The following is a 6,338-nucleotide window of genomic DNA, read 5'->3' on the forward strand; positions in this document are numbered from 1 at the left end:
ATTGCCTGTTTAACACAGAATTTGGTGTCCTTCCTGTAATCTCTGAAGAGCATCTCTCCTCATAGGACATCAGTAGTTTCTGCATAGGTAGGTGTAGAACACCAGCTCTACAGCTTACAGTATTTATCTTCTTAGGCTTAAGATCCCCAGTTCTGAAACAAAATAACTATATTCTGGAGATACGTAGTGCAGCACAGGTTCAAATCAGCTTAGTAAGCTGATAGCGGTCACTAGACCAGGCTCTTGTCCTATTAGGTAAGAAAGTTGGAATTAATTTGATAAACATTAGTTTTCTTTTCAAATGCGTTATATTCAGCCTAGCAGATTTTGAAATAAAGCATTTTTAATGACTGCAAAATCAGGTCATGAGAGCATCTTTTTACGTGAGGTATTTCTTCCTTCAGTCATTTTCTCCTGAAAACTCTAACAAAATAACCCAGCGCTGGTGTAGCCACACAGATGTTACACCTGTTTGGTAACAGAACAGAGCCGTGTCCATACCAAGCACGATAAAACAGTCAGGCTATCAAACTCTTTCTCTGAGACAGTGGGAATCAACAACGCGTGGTCTTTTGCAACATTTGGAAGCTCAGGTAGCTGTCCTTTGACCCAAGAAGTTTAAACAAGAGAACAAATGAGATATGGTGAAGCCTAAGTGCATGAACAACGCAGATAAGAGCGCTTATATCTGTTAGTTCAGAGAAACAGCTGATTCCACAACTGGACGCCTCCAGCACGCCCTCCCACCCATACACACAGAATCCAAGCAAGTCAATCATTAATATAGTGCAATTAGCTCTGCCTATTTTTGTATCAGACAGGTCGCGTGACTGCCTGGTCAGGTACAAGGGAACTAAATGGCTGACGACCAGCGTTACTTAAATGAACTCCACTGCAAGCCCTCGTCCCCAGGGTATGTGCTATGCAAACATATCCAAATATTCCACTTATACCTGCAAATAAAGGCATCCCCAGATGAACACATCAGACTTCCAAAACAAATTTTAGCTCTTTAATTCTCAGTCACAAATCAAAGCCATAAGTGGAGACCAGCAATGCTTCTTTCAGGCCACTATCACAGCTCACCTACTCCAAGCGTTACCATATACCCACCTACCTCGGAGCACGTACCCACACAGCCTAACACAAGCAGCTCTAACAGCCCCTCCAACCTCATGGGTGGAGCAGAATGCAACTTAAAGAGCTACAACACCAAGGACCAAAATCTACGGTCTGTTGCCAATAATTTGCCTGTTATTAACTCCATCCAGCTTCAGCACCGAAGCAGAGGCCCTTACAACCTAAACAAATGCCAGGGCAGTATTATCAGATCGCAATAACCTTGATGTTGGAGGCAGCAAGAGACACAAGCAGCGTGGACTGGTTTGCTTTAACGCTTGCCTGCCTTGAATTTCTGGATACAAAAATTTCAGTGCAGGTGTAACTTCTTTCAGGTTACTTTAACAACCCAAATGACACAGCTGATCAGAGGCCCGGGGAGGCTGTTTCAAGGTTTCAAATTAACAGAACGAAGAAACAAAACCAAGGGGAGAAACAAAGGGCTACAATAGAAGGAGAGTTAGGATGAGCAGAGGCACTTGAATGTGGAAAGTCCACAGATAGCTTGTTACAAACTTTACTTGGCAACATTTAATTATTAACAGCAAGAAAGAGAAGCAGAAGGCTCTTCCCCTAGTGTTCAAACTCTAGCCACACAAACACCTGCAATTTTTCAAATATTAATGAAAGAAAAGCCATTCAGTACAAAGGCTGTCAGTAGCTAGCTATTGCGCAATATTATCCACAGCTATTTTACAAATTACAAAGGACAGAAGTATAATGCATTGCTTGGAAGCAACAAAGAGCTGATATAAAACGTGGCTGGAGCCCTTCGAACCAAGTTCTCAGTGCTGCTTCTGCAAAGCAACCATCGTAAGATAGATGCCTATGGCAACACCACCTAGCCATGAGTGGCTGTGTAACGAAGGAGATTCTAACAAGGAATTCTTTTTTCTGGTGACACCTAGATGCGATCTGTGTTGTTTTCATCCCCTGAGCGTTCCCAGACACTCTGACAATCCTACCTGGCTTGTTGTTACGCCACACAAGCTTTCGGATGCCCCAGCTTCCTTACAGAGCCGGACACAAGCCCAGCTTGGAGGCAGTGTTTCCGTGCAGAGCCCCCCCTGTCCCCACATCACACCCGCAGGCCCCCGGCCCTCCCGGTGCCTCTGACACCGCCAGGGCCTGGAGCAGCGGCCGCAGGCTGTGCCCCCGCTGTGTGCCCGTGTGCTGGCACAGGGGGGCTGAGCAGCACCCGGTCAGGTTATGGAAGGGGCCTCGAGCTCGGGGTCAAGTGGGAAAGGCTCTGCCAGCCCCGGCATCCCCGCAGCCAACTCCCAGCACACACGCAGCCCCTCGCTGAAGAGCAGCATGAAAATAAAGCGGTGAGAAGGTCACAGCTGGGGCAGCCCCCGGGGACACCCAGACCCAGCAGCGGGACCCCAGGGCTCCGCACCCCTCAGGGCTCCGCACCCCTCAGGGCTCCGCACCCCTCAGGGCTCCGCACCCCTCAGGCGCACACCCACCGCCCCCCCCCCACCCACCCGGGGGGCTCCGCCGCACAGCGGGGCGCTGGCGCTGCCACCCGCCCGGCCCTCAGCACGCCCAGAGCAGCGCCGGCCCCCGCCCGGACCCTCCCGGGACCCGCCGGTGCTCGGGGCTGGCACCGGGCAGGACGCGGCCCCCCCCTCCGCCCCGGCCGCCCTCACCGCCCTCAGCGCCGCGGCTCCCGCCAGGCCCCGCGCACGCGCCCCCAGCCTGCACGGCCGCGGGCACCGCGGGGGGCGCCGCGCGCACGCGCACAGGCCGGCCGCCGCCGCGGGGGCCGCGCGCGCGCGCATGCGCGCCGCCGGGCGGGCGGTGAGGCGGGCACGTGCCGGGCGCGGGGCGCGAGGCGGCGGCACCGCCCTGAGGCGGCCCTGAGGGGGGCGCGGCCCCGGGGCTCCTCGCGGGGCGCTTCGGGCTCGGCCCCGGGCCGGGTGGTTTCCTACCGAGCCTGCGACGGCCGGGGCAGGACCGGCTCGTTGCTAAGCCGCAGGGTGGCTGCGGTGGCTGTTGGGCTCGGCTCGGCGGCAGCGTGCTGTGTGCGGCTGGATAAATAGCCACCACGTTAAAGATTATTAACTCGGCACGCCTCAGTGGCCAATAAAGTTCTAATCTTTTATACGGCGTTGTAAACGTACCCGGCGTGCAACGCAGGCTCTTGCCAAGCAGATAACAAATCCCTTCCCCGAGAGGGCTCCAGCTGGTGGGAGGCACAAGGGGTTGCGAGGAAGGCCCAGAGGGGACAACAAAATGCTGGGCACAAAGGGGAGCCCCCAGAGCTGTGGGAACAGCTCAAAAAGCAGAAGTTATCGAAGGCTCTCTTCAGATTTATCTACTGATGTTCCATGGTGATTTCAGAGAGATTTTAGGAGCGCAATGAGGACACTTTTGTCACCGAAGTCTGTGCGCTGCCTGATAGTTTTACCATTCACCCAGGTGCCACAGGGGGCTGGATTCCAGGAGATAGACCCCGGCACAGAGCTGAGGTCAGCGCAGGGAGATCTGTCAGAAGGGGAGCGCTGTGTGCGTGAAGGGGAGAGCAGCCTGTGGAGCGGTAGATGGTGAAGAAATGGCAGATGGTGTGGACAGGGTGGGTGCCGTGAGCTGCCTTAAAGCCGTGGAGACTGCACGGCCACGTGAATAACCTTCAGTGCCCTGTTCCCAAGCTGTTGTGCTGTCTGTGGCTACGTGCGAGTGGGTGAAAACCATGCTCGACTGGCTGAATGCTGATGGGGAACGTGTTTGAGCGCATCTACTTTTGTTCCTGGAGAAAGATGTTCATTGCCGGCAGCTTTTACAGAAACCAAGGGACGCTCAGGCTCCAAGCACTGCAGCAACTCAAATAAAGAGCAAGATCCAGTGACTGCACCAAGGGCAATGAGCCTGCAAAGGCTTTCTGGGGATTGATGAGAGATATTGGGTTATAGGGCTGCCAGTCAACAACTCCCCTGAGTTTTGGAGAACTTTCATGTGGTGCAAAATGAATAGTCCCACGAGTACAGTGTTCAGTGAAACCTGGTTTCCTATGAGTTTTTCTCTTGACTGTGTTTTTATTTTGTGTTTCTGAAGCCTGAAAATGGGTGAGCTGATGCTGAACCATTTATTTGCATGGTGATGCTCTTCCACATTGCCTCTCATTTTCCTGGAACATATTTGAACAGCAATGCATGCAGTTGGACATACCTCATTTTGTTATGAAACCATGCTAGGGGTATGGTCTAGGCATGTGTGGATGTAACGGAGTCTTTCTGTCAGTGGCAACAGAGGGACTGGATGGCTGGATGGGGAAAAGAAAAGGGAAAATGAAAATAAAAAACAAGGAAACACTGAGGAGGTGGAATGGGCCATCAGGTGGGAAAGCTGTCCCCGCGGGTGTGCAACAGCTTTGGAGAGGGGCCGGCACCCTTACAGGGGGTAGGAGAGTGGCCGGAGCACTGTCAGAGGAGTCCAGGACGTGCAGAAGGGATTGGCCAAACCCTGAGCTGGGCTACTGAAGCTCTGGCTTTGCTGGTCCCGCAGGGATGCTGTTTGCACAGGGCTGGTTGCATCCAAAGCTGATAAGCCTGGCAAAGTGTGACCTCCTGTGGGTAACACCGGGAATTACCGTGGGATAATTACGTGAATCCTTTGCGTGTCACATAGAAAAGATGCTGGGATGCTTGCCCAGCGGCGTGGATCACATAACCCCAATTAGGACCCTAAAAACCACGGCGCGAGTTTCTCCCGTCAAAATGCTCCCAGCAGAAGCCTGTGGGTAGACCTGAGCTCCCTCTGGGCGCCTTTACGCGGCAGTGGTGACCTCTGGTGGCTGTCGCCGAGCCTGGCCTATGGTAGATGAAGTTTTTATCTCACCCTCCTGTTAGGTTCCTGCTCCCTGCTATCCGATTCCAAACCTGCTTCACAGGACCTATTCCCCTGAAAGAAGGGGGAAGCCTGGAGGCAGAATTTCAGTTGCTAACATAAAAACAAGGTGAACCCCAGACTGACAGTCACTTGCAGCACATAAATAATTTATTACAGAAGAGAGGGCTGCCGGAAACTGGCAGCTCCTACACATAGGTGGCCTGACCCACCTCACAAGCAGCCGCGGAGCTGGAAGGAGGAGGGCTGCGGGGCCCTGTTCTTGTCCCTGTCTGGTGCAGGATGCGCGCTTCTGGCCACGGGGAGAGGTGTGCTGGTCACTGTGGGGTGATGTGATCCCTGTCCTCACCTGCATCTGCGAGGTTCCTCACCAAAGGGTTTTAAAGAACTGAGCTGCCGTGGGATCAGTGCAGGGGCTGCTGACCAAGGCTGACCCTGCTCGGCGACCCTCCTCACCTCACGTGTCCCCTGCCTGCAGGGTGCAAGTGGCCTCTGGAGGAGGAAGAGGCTCCGAGGACTCAGCCAGGCTCCTGTGTCAGGAGGCGATGTTAGGACCTGCTGCAGGAGAGCCTCAGAGCCACCCACGTGAATGTGTTCCTCTGTCCCATCTTTTCCCACCGTTCCTTTTGATTTTCACACCACCGCCTGTTTCTTTACTCTCTGAGCCCCCCAAGCCTCCTGCCAGAGCGTAAGGGCAGGGACAGTGTTGGTGTGTTGTGCTGCGGAACAGCCGTGGTGAAACCTGAAGGAGCGAGGCTCCTGGGGCTTTGCTGCACGTGGGCTGAGACGTTCTGAGCTCAGCTCTGCTCAGCTGCCTGACTGCAGCACACAGCACTTCTGGCAGAGCTCCTCCTGCCTTCAGGGCCTTCTCCAAGCAGTAGTTTGCAGCCTACAGATTGTTTGTTCCCATAAGTCATCCTTTTTTTTTTTTTTTTTTTTTTTTTTTAATAATAATAAACCCTGGAGAATCCCATCATGTCTTCCACTTCTTTGCCAGGGGAGCTGGAGAATGGAGGGGGCAGCTCTAGGCTGGTGCCAGCAGGGCTGTGAGCCTGTTCTCCGTGCCCCTCAGCTTCGCTTTCACTGGCAGAAACGTGCTGCTAGGGGCAATTCTCCCGTGCCCTGGAGATGTGCAGGTGGGACAGCTAACGGTGAAGGCGCCCCGGTTTGCCAAGCCGCTACAACCACTTGGGTAAGTGACCGTAAGGTGACCGTAAGGGAACCTGCACGAGGGAGTTCAGCTGCTGGAGCTAACCTGGGTGAGGGGCTGACCACCTCTGCGAGCAGGGGGAGCAGCCGCTGCGGCGTGAGGGGGACCCTGCGATGGTGGCCGCGGCTGAGCGGCCCCAGCTCCGGGCACAGCGCCGGGC

General features: G+C 54.4%; 1 protein-coding gene across 3 annotated transcripts in view; it reads right to left on the minus strand.

The window, feature by feature from the left end:
* TBC1D24 (TBC1 domain family member 24) overlaps nucleotides 1-2,852 on the minus strand; it is a 29,195-nt gene extending 26,343 nt beyond the window's left edge. For 2 of the 3 annotated variants that reach the window (XM_082772107.1, XM_082772102.1), the window contains exon 1: nucleotides 2,772-2,852. The gene's annotated coding sequence lies outside the window, so the exon portion shown is untranslated. The remainder of the gene's footprint in view (nucleotides 1-2,771) is intronic. The other variant, XM_082772103.1, reaches the window with a different exon arrangement.
* Between the last annotated feature and the right edge of the window lie 3,486 nt (nucleotides 2,853-6,338).

This window comes from Aythya marila, assembly GCF_965140915.1.
Source record: "Aythya marila genome assembly, chromosome: 15".
Taxonomy (NCBI): Eukaryota; Metazoa; Chordata; class Aves; order Anseriformes; family Anatidae; genus Aythya; species Aythya marila.